The sequence below is a fragment of the Peromyscus eremicus genome, chromosome 13 (assembly GCF_949786415.1).
Source record: "Peromyscus eremicus chromosome 13, PerEre_H2_v1, whole genome shotgun sequence".
Lineage (NCBI taxonomy): Eukaryota > Metazoa > Chordata > Mammalia > Rodentia > Cricetidae > Peromyscus > Peromyscus eremicus.
In genome coordinates, this window is record NC_081429.1 from 25593024 (window position 1) to 25609587 (window position 16564).

Below are 16564 nucleotides of genomic sequence, written 5' to 3' on the forward strand. Positions count from 1 at the left end.
ACTCTTCTGCACCCATACTTTACCTTTTTCAAATATTTAATTAAGCTGGATAGTTATAACTTTAGCAGCTTCTAAACCTCTTATCCATAGGACCCAAAAGTCTTATGGGAAATTTATGACTAAGGTGGAGAGACAACAAATCACAATCTGTTCCCTCATTTGTAAGATGGAAGACTCAGCAGAGACACATGACCCCTCTGGTGTATTCAAGAACCATCATTCTGAAAAGTGATAGGGAATCTTCTCCAGAAAAATACATTCCCATAAGTGAGGTGTGAGAATGAGTAGTATGGGGGGAAATGTTCAATAATCTGTAATTTTGCAGAGTACCGGAATGAAGATGTTAAAAGGGTCTCTTTACTGCAGAACGCCAGTCTTTCAAGAGGTACATGGTTGTGGTGGTTTGAATAGGAATGGCCCCTACAGACTCGTGTATTTGAATGGTTGGTGCTAGAGAGAGTAGCACTATTAAGAGGTGTGGCCTTGCTGAAGTGCATGTGGCCTTGTTTAAGGAAGTGTGTCAGTGAGGATGGGCTTTGATGTTTCAGAGGCTCAAGCCAGAACAAGTGGCTCACTGTCTCTTCCTGCTTCCTGTGAATTGAAATATAGAACTCTCAGCTCCTTCTCCAGCACCGTGTCTGCCTGCACACCGCCATGCTTCCCACCGTGATGATAATGGACTAAACCTCTGAACTGTAAGCCAACCACAATTAAATGTTTTCCTTTATAAGTGTTGCTGTGGTCATGATGTCTCTTCACAGCAACAGAAACTCCAACTAAGACAGGAGGCCATAGATAGTAAGGTTCCTGGGGCTCACTTGACCAGCCTACTAGGCAAACCAGGCAGGCCAGTGAGAGACTTTGCCTCAAAAAACTAGGTCGGCATGGGTAAGATGCCTTACTGGGTAAAGTCACTTGCCACCAAACTGGGCAACCTGAGTCTAATCCCCAGATCCCACATGGTGGAAGGAGCAAACTGACTCCAAGAAGTTGTCCTCTCACACACATACACACACACACACACACACACACACACACACACACACACTCACTCACCAGTAAATAAATATTAAATAAAAGGTAGATACCATCTGAAGAAGAGCACCCAAAGTTTGCCTCTCACCCACACTTGCATGGGCCCTCTCACACACACACTCACACAGAGGACTAGGAATCTCATAGATATATGCACCCTCACTCATACATTCACCCACAGGAATATATACCAGGCATATACAAAAATGCATACACATACACATACACACATACACACACACACACACACACACACACACACACACACACACACATTTACCAGTAGAATATGTGCCCCCACATACATACATACACACACAGAGAAAAATTGCCAAAAAAGAATGGGCATCATTTTTAAAAGACAAAGCTGGAATTACATCAGAGGGAGGATGTAGATCAGCAAGAACCATCTCTGGATATCATACTACATACCAAGTGGTGGACATGCCCCACTGTTGTGTTTATAAGGAAATTTTGTATGAGATATATTCAGAAGTATAAAACTTCTGAATTGTTTTTATAATTTCCTGAGCTCCTCATACTACACAAATATATTTCTAGGATCCTGGTTTATTTTTTAAAGTTTCTGTGAGATCTACACAGAGAAAAGGAAATAAATTAACATGATGATAATTTAAAAACTTAATTAATAAAGGACAGGATTGCTAAGAAACCTTACAAATCTATATACATTCAGCAATCCAGACAAACATACTGTCTATACCAAATGAGTAAGACACAGGGTTTTGTTCATTTTATGCTTTTATGTACAAGATGTCAGTAAACAAAAAGGTGTTTTTAAAAACAATAAAGGACACAAACCATCTGAAGGAGTTTAAAAAAACTTGAGCCCTATTACCTAGTAATTTTATAAATTTCTTCCTTTGTAGAAAGAAGGTATTTGCTCTCCACAGCTTTGCTTTGGTTGTGAAATCCATCTGTTTTCAAACAATGATTCATTAAATGCTTGAAGTACATGGAGTCAAATTTTCTTGATTTGAAGAGGTCCATTGATCATAACTGAAGACCCACTGAATGGCAGCTCCAAGAACAGTTATGACTGAATCTGTTACAGTCCATCTCTGTAGAATGAGGTTCCAAGGAGACAAGACAACATCTCTCTTGGAAATAAATCAAATAAAGGTTCCCTGGAATAAACGAACATTCAGCTGTAGAATGAAGTCTTTGGATTTGGTTTTGGTTTGTTGTGTTATTTGCTAATGGTTCTAAACATGACATTGTCACTGTCATTACTGCCTAGGCCATTTCAGTATTACTGCTTTTCTAGTGAGACATGTATTGGCTGTTTTCTATGGCTATGACAAAATTCCGTAACCAGGGCTACTTATAGAAGAAAGCCTTTAATTTGGAGTTTATGGCTTTAGAGGGTTTAGATGGCAGAGCAAAGACATGGTAGCAGGAACAGCTAAGAACCTACATCTTGATCCACGAGCAAAAGAGGCAAAAAGAGAAAGTTGGGAATGGCATTCTTTTGAAACCTCAAAGCCCACCCACCCCCTAGTGACACACCTCATCCAACAAGGCCACACCTCCTTAATCCTTCTCAAACAGTTATACTGACAGGGTCCAAGTATTCAAACAGATGAGCTAAAGGAGTCATTCTCATTCAAACCACCACAAGACATCTGGTATGAAACAAAACAAAACAAGCTAGGTTAGAAACAGCTCTTATAGAAAGGATTTTCCTTTAAATGTTTTTTCATGCTCATAGCCCATTATTCTGAAAGGAAGGATCAGTCTGAGAAACCAGCAAACACCTCAACCTTTAAAGTTGCCAGAAATCACCCAACGAATACTAAACCCAGTGGAATAGAGCATATAATGAAGACATGGTGCTTACTGTTTATCCTTGTGTGCAAGGCTAAGGAAACATCACAGAGCGTGACTCAACTGAGGTTTGGTGTGTGCTACAGGCTTTCTCTCTGCTTCTGTTTGCTAGTCAAATACAAAGCCATGTTTTTCTACGCATTATTAAACCTGTGGTGTCATCTCAATTTTACTCCCTCTAAACTAGAGGGATTTAGGCTAGATCATAGGTAATTTTTAATAACTAATTTTAAATATTATTACATTTATCTCTGAAAAAGAAATACATTCCCATGGTCAAAGTGGGTCCATTATCATGTTCACATTCTTAGTGGGCACTCAGTTTTGTTGGGTTTGTGCCTTGTGTGCCTTCAGCTGAGGTGACATTGATTCACCACCCTTCCCTCCTTTGTAGCCTTAACTGTCTCCACTCACCTACTAGTCCAGTCGTCAAGGTGCTTGATCAATAAAAGTAGCATGTGGTATGAAAATTGAGTCTCAGCTTCTTAGAGTCTACATTCCAAAAGAAGAATCGAATACCTAAGGAAATGTTGAAGGGTTCTGCTAAAAGTAAGATACACACAGATGTTCCCTCACAGGCAAAATGCTGCCAGGGCTTAAAGAACAGACAGACATCTTGCTATAGAATGAGCCAGAAAGGCATTATGGGGACAGGAGGACCTGGATGGGCTTTCAACATTGAGGAGGATTCTCCTTTTCCACTTAGAAGGGAAAGAACTTGGGACCAGGGACCATTGATAGCCCAGGAACCACTGCTGTCCACGTGGTTTCTGCAGGGGAGCTTGAGATGATACATTTGTTGTAATAGCCTTGAGCTAGCTTTTGGAATATCCAGAGGCAACTCTTTATTGCCAAGTAGGAGTGCACCCTGGCATGTTTACAAGTAGGTGATACAAGTACATGAGGAAGTCGAATGGAAGGGGGAGGCAGAAATGAAAGTCAGAATCCAGGTGTAGTAGAACAAACATGTCATCTACTGTAGAGCTTATTGTTTACAAAGAAACAATAAAAATTGCTTCTATTGGCCTTGCCATTTGAGATAAAGGCTAACCATAAAAATAAGAACAAGGTATCAAGAAATGTCATTTACTTCTAAAAGGTAGTGCATCTACTTAAAGGGATATTCAAAACATCATCTATGAACATCGATTTTTTTACTTTAACTAAACTAGTTGGACTGAGAAAGATCTGCAGTGGAGACAGCCTTCTCACTGCAGTGGAGAGAGCATACTCACTGCAGTGTAGACAGCATGCTCACTGCAGTGGAGACAGCCTGCTCACTGCAGTGGAGACAGCCTGCTCACTGCAGTGGAGACAGCCTGCTCACTTCATGCAATTGCTGATGCTCAAAGTCTTTGCTCTAGGGCAGCTTTAGTTCAGGGAACTGAAACTCCAAGAGTAGCTGTGTTCACTTCACCAACAGCCTGAGCAGGAAGATAAGCAAGCACAGCAACAGATGACATAGTAGCTAGAAAAAGTCACTGTGCTGAGTGGCTTAAGGGTTCCGCTGGCCACCTGAGAGGTTGAGGCATTCTTATACTTCTGCCTCCGTTCACTATTGTTTAGGAGTTAAATCTTACTTCTGGGTGTTAATTTAATTCCCACCCCTTGGTTCTTCCTTCCTATTGCCAAATCCTCAAAGCCCATCTTTAATTTCTAAGAAAATCAAACAAAGGGCAGTGTTTCTAGGCTGAGCATAAATGCTACCTACAATAAAGTAATGGTGTAGGTGGTAAAATATTGCCATATGTAGGACCTGGAAGGCTGTGGGCCAGAGGCCAGATCCTTTTTCCTGTCAGCTACACACCTTTTAGAAGAGCCCATGTGTCCCACAGCCACTAATCCTATCTGACCAACTCCAACATTTCATCATGGTTCCATTTTTATGATTTTAGCAGATTATAAAGTTCACTGCTGATAAATAGAAAACTGGCATAAAGTAGCAAGTACAACCCTAACTGTAACCTGACTCACAGTGGGAAGAATGATGACAAGAAAGCAGGCAGTTGACAATTGGAAACATGGCCAAACCTCATTGGGAATGCTCAGAACTCAGTGTGGTCAGTGGCGACAGTTTTGGAGAATGAATAAGCATTATCTAGGCAGATAAGAGCATTTCCCATATAGAGGAAATGAATACTGTCCACAGCATCATAAAGAGAGGGCAGAAGGGGAATGCTAAAGAAAACTCTAAGACATATAGTGATTGTAACCATAGAGATAATGGATCAGTAAGGGCCTGTGGGAATGAGGCTTGACCATACAAGGTATCTAGATGATGGTGATGGTGGTGGTGGTGGTGGTGACGACAATGATAGTGATTGAAATAGACACAATTTTGCACAGAGATGGAGCAGCCTGAGATTAAGGGGTTAGAAAGATTGTCCAGGAGGAGAAACAAGGAAGGCACCATGGGAACCTTTGTATCATTTCTACATGATACTTCCTTGGCCCTTTATGTTGCTGCCAGCTCCCACATGAGAAGGGTATCCCGAGGCAGGACCTGTGCCATGTCAGAAGATAGCTTCCTGAGACTGAATTCCTTTGACTTCTGGTTAGTCTAGTCATGTATGGAGCCTCCTACACCGCAAAGACATAATCTCCCTCTCATAAATGGAGAATCCAGTCTAATTCATTTGTGGGACCTGAAAGTGAGCCAACAGGCTTATGGGTCACTCAGTGTTAGTTGAACACTCACTCTGTAACTAGCACTGGGCAAGCAGCCAAGGGATTCTCCTTTAGAAGAGAGACAGAGCAACGTACAAATACCTGTTCTCCGCTAACATAATGCTTAAAAATGCTAAAATGTTATTTCCAGAATCCTGATTCCTAAGAGTACAGGAATCAGTACAAACAAGAGAAATAGCAAAGGTTCCTGAGAAGAGCTGCATGCTATCTGATGAGAAAAACCAACAATCTCGGGTACTGATAAAAACGTCATGATGAGTTACCTCGATGGGAAAGACAAGCTGCGTTGCTAGGTAGACGTCAGGTCTCTGGTGAACTTCGCAACAGAAGCAGGTGTCTTCAGAACAATGCTCTAATGGCTCTCAGACACAGTCTCCCGCCGTGATTCTTTGCTCCTGGCTCCCTATCCATTTTTGCAGAGTTCATTTTCATACCTAAAACTCTTTTCCTCTACGACTTCTTTGTTGGGATTTGCTTTATTAGTTGGCTTTAGTTTTGGTTTTGCATGCGTGTAGTGACCCAGAGAAATTCTCAAGTTCAGAGCAAAAGTAAATCTTGAGGGAAAGCTAACATTAAATAGTTCCAAAGCAATTGCCTCATTGGAAAGATGCAGGAAGCTGACCGTGTTTAAAATGGGTGTTGGGGCCGCTGAAATGGCTCCGCAAGATAAAGTCCATGCCCGATGACCTGAGTTCAATTCCCAGGTCTCACATAGAACAAGGAGAGGACTTATTCCTTTGAGTTGTCCTCCACAAACAAAACAGGCCATAACATATACATATACCCATAAATAAATAAATAAATAAATAAATAAATAAATAAATAAATAAATAAATAAATAAATATAAATAAAAATAAATAAATAAATAAATGAATAAATAAATAAATAAATAAATAAATAAATAAATAAATAAATAAATAAATAAATGTGAGAAAATTAAGAGATGATGGTCAAGGATCTCAGCAACATTACTCTTTCAAGTTAGAAGGTTGCATGTCCCTAAAGGTGAGCAGCAGCACAGAGAAGCAAGCAGTCTCCTTCCCAAGTTAAATATACCTGACACTGAAATGAAGCTGAATGAAGCTTGAGGCAGTGGGAAAGACATTTTGTAAAAATCCAATCAGGCCTCGACCCAGCACACCAGCAGTAAGAGGTAGTTAAGAGTAGCTCAGGCTTCGGTTCATTTGGTTCATCTCCTCAGCAGGCAAAGGTTTCCTCAACACAGAAAAAGCACTGCTTTGCTCTAGCAACAGCCACTCACATTGCCATTGCCCTTGGAAGCTGCTTCTTAGCCGACTTACATGCTCAGTGCTCAACTTGATCACATCACAAGTAATTCACGCTTAGATCCCTGCTGAAATTGCAGGCTAACCATTTATGTGGCCTGGAAATGAAGTGTATACACCTATTTAGATGGACATTCATCTTGACACTCGTGTAGAGAAAGAAAACGAAGCCCTTTTTAAATATATAAATATACATATGTATTTTGTATGTGCATGCCTGAGTTGCATATACCTGCACCATGTGCACATAGGAGCCTGTGGAGGTCGGAAGTGGCATTGGATCCTCTAGAACTGAGCTAGCTAAAAGCCAGGTTTGAACCAAAAGATCCCTGTCTTCAGAGATGTACAGAACATTTTCTGCAATGGTTTCCTCGTTATTGCCACTGAAAAATTTCTGTAATCGTTTCCCCAATTATTGCTATTGTAACTGGAGAGACTCACTGCTGAGGAGGCTAAGGAAGGATGAATGAGCCTCTTCTAGGCAGCTGCAGCTTGGGGGACAGGGGTGGGGGCGAAACGGTAGATGGATGAAAGAGCAAAGTAGGTGCTAGCCATCTTCATTAGCTGTTGCTCAATACTCAACAATTAGCACCGTACCTCAGCTTTGTGTGGCACCTGTACAGCAAATACACTGTTTCTAGAATGATGCTGCTTGTTTCATTTATAAATTAGCACAATTTATAAGTAAAACGTGTTTCACATGCAAGAGACTCCTAGTTATGTGTTTGGTTAATGCTTGCTAAGTGCGTGCAATATTTGGGGGGAGGGAGAGCTTACCCATAGAACTGTAAAGGAGTACTGGTGAGCACCCTGCCCCGTGCCTGCATGTTCTGCAAAGAGAGAGGTGCATGCAGGGAAATGATTGATAGCAACTATTCCTAGAACTTGATGAAAGGGGAAATAGTATCCAATAAGAAAACACAGAAGGCACGTGTTCTGCGTATTGCATTCAACAAATGCTTCACCAACCCAAACTGTTACATTTCCCAGCCCCAATCATTGTCATTATGGGACCAGTACAAACCTTGCCGTAGAGTTTGTTCATTCTTGGGGACCATCCCATAAACTGTGTAAGTGGGTCCAGCAAGCTGGGTCTTAACAGGTCTTCTATCAGGTTCTGGTGCACACTCTTGTTTGACAACCTCTATTACATTCAACATGTGGTGTCCCGAGTGGGGAAGACATAGATTAGTGTTAAAGAACACAGAGCTACCTAGACATGGATATGCTGCTCCAGTGTAGTGCATTTCCATGAAGGGTTGCATGGCTTATAAGATTGTATGTATTCTCAAATAGAGTAAGGAGAAGAGCTTAAGGAAATATAATGCAGCTAGACTAAAAGTAGAAAAGTAATGGAACCACTGTTGTATTTTTGTAACTTTCCCAATAACCTTCATGGTGTTGAAGCTGAGGGAACCCACTGTGGCTGATCTAGAAACACCCTTGTCTCACAGGAGCCCTTGATCTCCAAGCTGAAAGGTGGGTGCTGAGAACACAGGTCTGCTAATGTTAAAAACCTGAACGGAATTCCACCCATGTACCTCATTCAAGGCATTCTTTATTGGGGTGCATGATATCCCCCCCAAAAAAAACCAATATGGTAAGTGTAGCTGTTTTAGGTAAGGCCCTTAATGGAGAGCAGTAGCTTAACATCCAAAAACAGTTCCTTAAAAGGAACCTAGCAAAAGGACTAAATGACATCGGGTTTGTAGGTCTCAGAGGCTCTGGCCAGTGCATTTGTAGAACTATCAAAGACCTTGTCAAAGGCAGAAATGGAAACCCTGAAAACTTCAGAGGCACCAAGCATTGTGGTACATTCCTATAGTCCCAGCAGGAGGAAGCAGGGACAGGAGGAGCACCACAAATTTGAAGTCAGTCTGGTCTACGCAGCAAGTTCCAACCAATCAGAGCTATGGCTACATAATGAGAGCTTGTCCCTAAAATAAAAACATGACCACGCAAAAGATGAAGCAATGATATTTAAAAATACACAGAAGCATCCACACTGCCCGGAGAATCTCGTCTCTGAAGCATGTGCTGCTCTAACTTTTCTAGATGGAGATGTCTCAGTATTCCTTAACTTTTGCATCTCCCAGACTTCTTTCTTCCAAATGTGGCTTTTGACTTGCCACATTACATGTGCAACACATTCCACACAATTCAGTGCTTGATTAGATTCTGACTTGTATTATCCCGTGATTGTCACATCTATGTGATTTATTTTTTTCAACTAAATGATAAATTAGATAAGGCCTATCATTTCCATGTTTCCTTCAGCCAAGTAATGCTTCAGAGGGAGGCTATATTTGTACCTGCTTGGAGGAAGCAATGAGAATTTTCTTGATGAATGGAAGTGAGTCTTGCAGAGGCATGCAGTGCAGAGCACAGCATGGCATCTGAGGGATGGGGGGGTTGCAGGGAGTGCAGTATTGCCAGAGCATAAGAAGGGCAGGGTGGACAGGAGATAAGACTGTCTGGAGGGCAGGTTGCAGATCATGGAGCTGCCTACTGTGGGCCATATTGAAAGACTGACATTATACCCTGTGGGTATAGGGGAACAATTGGAAGCTTAAGAATGAGATAATCAAATAATGAATAATATACTATAAGTCTGCTGTTAGCATTACCAAAGACTATGTGTGTGTCTGTTTATCTGTGTGTGTTTGTGTCTATGTCTGCATCTCTGGGTCTGTGTCTCTGTGTCTGAGTGTGTCTGTGTGTGTGTGTGTGTCTCCTTTTCTGTATGTCTGTGTGAATGTGCATCTGTGTCTCTGTGTGTCTGTATTTGTGTGTCTCTGTGTCTCTGTGTGTCTGTGTCTGAATGTGTATTTGTGTATCTGTGTGTGTCTGTGTGTGTCAATGTCTGTGTGTGTCTCTGTGTGTATCTGTGTGTGTGTTTGTGTGTCTCTCTCTGTGTCTGTGAGTGTGTATCTGTGTCTCTTTGTGTGTCTGTCTATATGTGTGTCTGTGTATGTGTTTGTGTGTGTCTTTGTGTCTGTGAGTGTGTATCTGTGTCTCTGGTGCATGTCTGTGTCTGTGTGAGTGTGTGTTAAAGGTGATAAGAATAGTTATTATAACACACTAGTTGAAAGCATTCTGCATTCAGAATTTACTAATTCATGAGTTGGGGTTAAGTCATTTAATTTTTGAAAGTTTATGTCTTTATCCAAAGAGCACAATAACCACCCCTTACACAGAGTTTAACTTTTCACAATTTCAGTTACTCCATAGTCAACTGCCTGAAATAGTGAGTGAAGTTCTCAGAAATAAACAGTTCGTGAGTTTTAAATCATGTGTGCTTTCCTGATACACTGAAATTTCTTGCCTGCTCCATCCTGCCTGGTGTGTGAGTCATCCTTCTATCCAGTGTGTCCATGTTGTATGCACTACCTGACTGCTCGTCACTTAGTAGCCATCTCAGATATCAGATGGGGTCTTGCGTTATCCTAGTAACCGTGATCTTTATTTTATATGTTTTAATAATTCCCTAAAGAGAAAGAGTAGAAATGCTGGCAATCTTGATTTGCCAAAGAGAAGGGTTTTCCTTTGGTGAAAAGATGAATGTTAATGATGTAATAATGAAAGGAAAAAGAATCATATGCTGAAGTTACTAATAACTACAGTACTTTATGGTTGCTGGTTTCATAGTGTTCCCAATTTCTAAGTTAAACTTATACAAGTGTGTATAGGAGAAACCACAGCCAACCAGGGTTCAATACAGTCAAAGATTCCAGGCATCTATCAGGGGTCTTAGAATACATCCTCCTTGGGTAAGTAGGGAGTGCTAGAGTTCCTACCATATAGGATTATTTAATAATTAGCTATGATATCATACATTTAAGGTGGAATGTGCTGATATGTAGCTCAAAATGTTCTCTTGGTAGATGATTACTAGAGGCACAAACCCCAATCGTTTTTACTCAGTTAGCTTTTATTGGTCCTTTTTCCAGCCAAGACCTGACAAATGAAGAACGATTGATTTCGGTTCAAGGATTTAGAATATCTGTAACAGAATAATTCGGATAGTATTTGTAATAGGCTTTGAGACTAGAGTTGAGATTGGTACTAGTTCTACCCTCAGGGACATTTGGCAGCCTGTGTGGAAGTACAAGAAAGACGAGAACATCGCCTTTGGCCTCTGTTCTCCAGGAAAGTATATCATAGAGCAGAAGAGATGACAGGATGTGTGACCTGCTGTGCCTCCTGGGCCGTAAGGCTAGAGAAGAGGAAAGAGTTGAGGAAATAGAAGAAGCTACAGTGAGAGCTGGCAGAGACAGGAAGAACAAGAATAAAGGAATATGAGGAAAAAATGGAAGAGGGGATGTTGAAAATGCGATGTTACAAACCTCAATTCCTTTCACAGTGCTCAGCGCACACTACGCAAATAGTAATTTCTTAATACGTAATTTCAGTTATGTGTGTTTGATGTGGTTCCATGCCAGAAATCTGAAAGGACATATGGACTGAAGCCTCGCTGGCTACTTCTGTCTGTCAGAACTTCGATCCTAGGACTTTAATCCAGAAACAAACTAGAAACAAACTCCTTCTCTACCTACAAACATGTTTCTAGAATGTTTAGTGGAGATGAATTTGTTTGTTGAAAATTTAAGATTGGGTATACGAATCCTCAAGAGAAGAAACATTGGTACCAAGGTGGGAAAAAGTGAAAAAGAAGCTTAGCTGTTTGACAAACAAAGGTTAAAATGGAGCACTTTGAAAATTCCCCGATGATGGAAACAGAAGGAAGGAACGGAGTTTCAGGAGTCAGAAGTCTGATCTGCACTAACGTTAACCACTGCAGAAGCCAGGGAAGTGAGAAGACGTTGAGAATGACTCCTCTTGTCCTCTCCGTAGCGTGTTGCCATCTCCTTGTCGAGGAGGGGGGCCACCAATGAGCATTTTCCAAGAGTGGATATAAAACCTGAATGAGTGTCCATAATGTGTCACGCTCAATAAACAGGTTTGTGTGAAGCCGTGTGAAGACACCTTAGCCAATCCCAAGGGAGCTGATGCTTGTGACTCACATTGTGTCCACTTGAACACAGACTATTGACCGTGGCTCTGGTATGCTTGCAGTTACCCCAACTTTGAAGAGGGCTTCCCTTTATGTGTGTATATGAGCTTTTCTGGGCTACCATGTTTCTGCCACAAACGGCTGCAAGATCTCAGCTACACTGGGCAGAGAACTGACTGCCTAGACCAAAGAGATTTGGGAGACATTTTTTTCTATTATTTATCCCCAGGGCTACATAGATTCTAAACTGATTCCTCTCTTTATACTCTCTGCTTCTGCAGACCCAGTGGCCTCACTGTCCCATAGCTTAAAGAGCAGATAACTCTTCCATCCTACGGTGCCCATGTAGATGTTCCTTTCCTTGACCTTGCCTAAGCTCACAAAGGTCCACTGACTGGGAATATTTCCACTTGATTCTCTAGAGGAAACATCTGGCTCCCTCGATTAAGAACAAATGTCCCTGAGTTTGGTTTCCAAACTGCCCAGTCAGCTCGGAAAACATGGTGATTGCCTCAACAGACCCAGTCAGGGTGTCCTCAGCAGATGCTGGGGGTAGGAGACAAATTCCCAAGTGCAGCTGCCGACTGAATGACTATCACAAAAGAACCTCACTTGCAGGCACTTGGAGGCCTCAGAACTCAGAAAAGTAGAATTGCGTTACAAGCTCGGTAAGACAAGCAGATGCATTTAAAAGAGGAGATGGTAAAAGAAAACATGATTCAGAGGGCGTGTGTGTGTGTGTGTGTGTGTGTGTGTGTGTGTGTGTGTGTGTGTTCTAACTGTGAAGTTGCTTGTCTCGAATATGCCTGCACAGGCTCACCAGACTCTTTAGCTAGTTATGAGAAATGCAGACAAAAATAACTCCGTTTTTATCAGAGGCTATTTTCCGAGTTGCATTGTTGCGTTGCTTTTAACTGTCATTGTCTCCAATTTTCCCGTCTTCCATCGCAGCTGGCTTGTATCCCGTTCACAGCTCTAATCTGTCATTGTTCTCTGTTCGTTCTTGATGAGGCAGTCGCTTGCAAGTGTTTCTCCACTTTTTCTGTAGATGCGGATGGTTTTTAGTCTTCCCTGTCAATATTCTGAAGCAGCTGTACCCCAAAAGATAAGACATTCCCCTCCCTATAGTACCTCTGAAAAGAGAGCATTTGTTGACCATTGCAGAGCAAGGTCTGCACTCTCTCGTCTCACTCCCGGGGCATCCATCTATAAGGCTTAGCTGAGACAATCAAGCCTGGAAAGCCAGTGAAAACAGTCCCACAAAGAGTATGCCCCCTGGTTTCCTCAGAGTAAAGACAGCCATCATTACCTCTGTCTATCCCAAATGCGTGTGGCATATTACAATTTGCGACCTTAGTCGTCTCCACGTAAAAATCTTCTGCTAAGCTCTGTGATGTTTTTCCCAAACAGCAGCAAGGCTGTAGCAATATTAACAGTGGCCCGCCAGCCTTTCTCAAGGACTCATCCCCACCATTTGATTCTCAAAAGCTGTTGCAAAACTGCCTTTTGCAAGCTCGGTGAGGCGACTGTGATTTGGCGCCCACTGTGACTAAATTGGAGATGGTTGTGGCTATTTGTTTTGTTCTTTTGTCCAATAGCAAATCTTTTTGAGAGAGAAATGCCCCTGATTCAAAGAAGCATTCACAAAATCAAACCGCAGGTGATTAGGATAGCAATTAATGTTAATGAAAAGCCAAAGTACATTCTGCATGTATAAAATGGCTCAGCATTGTGCTTTGAATAACATAATTGGAGTATTTCACACAGTGTGTACTCAAAGGTGCTCCACTCACGTCTGCATGCCTTTAAGTATACAATTCCATCTTTGTTACTATAATGAAATATGTTAGTCTGTGTACTGATTTTAAAAAGAGGCTTCTTTAGTTCACAGGCTTGGAGGCTGCCCATAGAACTGGGTTTTATTTTAAGTAGATGAAAAAATTTGCTAGAGAAAGCTGGATCCTCCACCTGAAGTATTTTGTTCTTTCTAGAAAAGGTACAGGATGTGTTCAGGCTATGGTAGGAACATCCCCATTTGGCTGAGAGACCAGGAATTGGGGAACTACCCTGCTAGCCAGGACATCACCATGTTCCCTTAGGGTGTTCCTTCCTCCCCTTCATTCTTCTCTCCTGAAATAATTGCTCCCTTGGACCTTCTTGTTCCCCCTACCTTAAATTTATTCTCTAGGAGCAAGCACAAAAATCTTTAGCATACCTATGATCATGCCACCAGCTCATTTAAATCTTCAAGTGAAATGTTATCACCTGCAAGGTATGGTTCTACATCATGGCATAGCTTTCACGGCCTCCATGACTGGGCTTCAGATGCTCTATCTCATTCCCAAGGAAGTGGGACAGTGGTGCAAACCAAACAGAAGTCTGTTTGCTCTCACGGAAGCAAGACACTAGGGGATATGGAACTCTGCAGGGACCAGAACCTTTATTTTGTATTCCACCCATGCTCAATAGGTAATATTCGTATCGTGGTATAAGATCACAGCTTGACCAGCCCTCAGATCTGCATTCCAGTCAAAGGAAGGGTGAAAGAGAACTTTGCTTTTGAGATCTTTTCCAGAAATGGCACATGTCATTAGCAACTAGATTCCATTAGTCAGAATTAGTCACCTATGCTCATCAAGGGACATTGGGAAGTGTGGTCATTAGTCAAGGACTAGGTTGTTCTTTTTGATGTGAGAATCTTTTATTTCTTCTTATTTCAATGTGATAATCTGGTATAAGAAAGTCACAGGCAGATGGAAGAAAGCCAAAATGGTAGTTTGACCCTGAAAGAATTCATAAAGATTGCCTCTTCCCATTGCCTTCCTCCACCAGAGCATGACACTCTCTGTTCTCTGAGGCAGGACTCCCACGTTGTTCAGGACACAGTGTGTGGTTGCATGTCTGCCAGCCCTCACTAAGTAAAATGGCGAAAGGCCTTCAGTTGACTCTTCTCTGCGGGTAGAAGAAAAATCAAAACAAGCAGCTCTAAATAAAGACATGCACAGAAATCAAAATGAAATAAAGGAAATGAGGAATCACCTGCTTTGGAGGGACGTTTTCCCCCGTCAGCATCTTCTACTGTGCAGTTGGGTTGGTTTGTTTCGTTAGTTCTCATAAATTATCTACCTAGAGATTTTTCCTTTGCAGTACTCAATCGTTCTTGCTTCAGTCATCATCTGTGCAGCAATACTTCTGCTCCAGGTGCAGGGACTCAGTGAAAAACAATGTGCCTGTCACAGTAAGCTCCTCTCACGGTCACCAGTAGAGCAACAAATTCTCCAAGCCAAGCACCAGGACATAGGATCTGATGGCAAAATTGAACCTAGAGAACAACAAAGAATAATTTTTGAAGTCGTAGTGAACAAGAAAGAATTAGATGCAATCACTGTAGCCATAGAAACCCTTCACGGAGACATGTTGACCACACTCCACAGCCTTGCTCAGTGAGAAAGGCAAAAGAGGCAGTTTCTCCTTTCTATTTTCAGAAATTGTTACAGCCAATTGAAACCTCATTCAAACCACTAGCAACTTCCTTCTCCAAGAATTCATTAAATGAGGAGAGTCATGAGTTAGCTTTTCTCATGCCTTGTGTCTTTCTGAGTGGATCATAACCCCTTCAGCCAGAAGGATTCTCTGAATGCATTCGGTCATGTTTGCAGCAGCAAGCCCTAGATTTTGCACATGAGCAATGCTCAGTTAATGCTTTATACTGATGCTGTTGGCTACACCACAGGTAGGAGATAGTGGTGCCCACGGATGCCACTTATAAACATCAATTAGAAGGGTAATAAACAGTAGTCATGGAGAGAGGTGTGCTAGAAAAGGGAGGGTATGAAGCATGAGAAAAGAGAACTCAACATCTCCATGGTAGGTGTCAGCCACAATTATCTGTCCATGGTCAATGACATTAGGATGTTATATCATCTGTCTCACTCAACAGGAAGTGGCCAAATGTGCTGCTGTAATTTCTTTTTTTGAGTGGGAGGGGGTTTTCAAGACAGGGTTTCTCTATGTAGTTTTGGTCCCTGTCCTGGATCTCACTCTGTAGACCAGGCTGGCCTCGAACTCACAAAGATCCGCCTGCCTCTGCCTCCCGAGTGCTGGGATTAAAGGCCTGCGCCATTGCCGCCCAGCTGTGCTGCTGTAATTTCTAACCACAAATTTATCTATTTTCCTTTTAAAATGGAAAGAGGGTAAAAGACAGTGTAAGATCTTCTACAGGGAAAGACAAGCTGATAATCTCTTGACCTTGACTAGAAAAAGAGATTTAGCATTTTAAAGCATTTATGAGAGTGCAGTGCCATTATTATGACCTTACTTACCATGGCATAGAGCAGAGGTTCTCAACCTTCCTAATGCTGTGACCCTTTAATACCATTCTTCATGTTGTGGAGACCTCTCCCAACTGTAAAATTATTTTATTGCGATCTCATAACTATAATTTTACTGCTCTTATGAATTGTAATGTAAATATCTGATATGTAGGATATTTGATGTGCAACCCCACAGGTTGAGAACCCCAGACATAGGAAATGACTACAAGCTCAATGTCCCTTCACAAGCAGGAAGAAGGGAGAAGTGAGTTACTGTAGTCAGCCCTGATAAAATTCACTAGCCTCTTAGAAGGTTTAGGCTCTTAACCCACTTAAAGTTTAGTAAATACCATACTGTGTATGTTTCATTTACATAAAT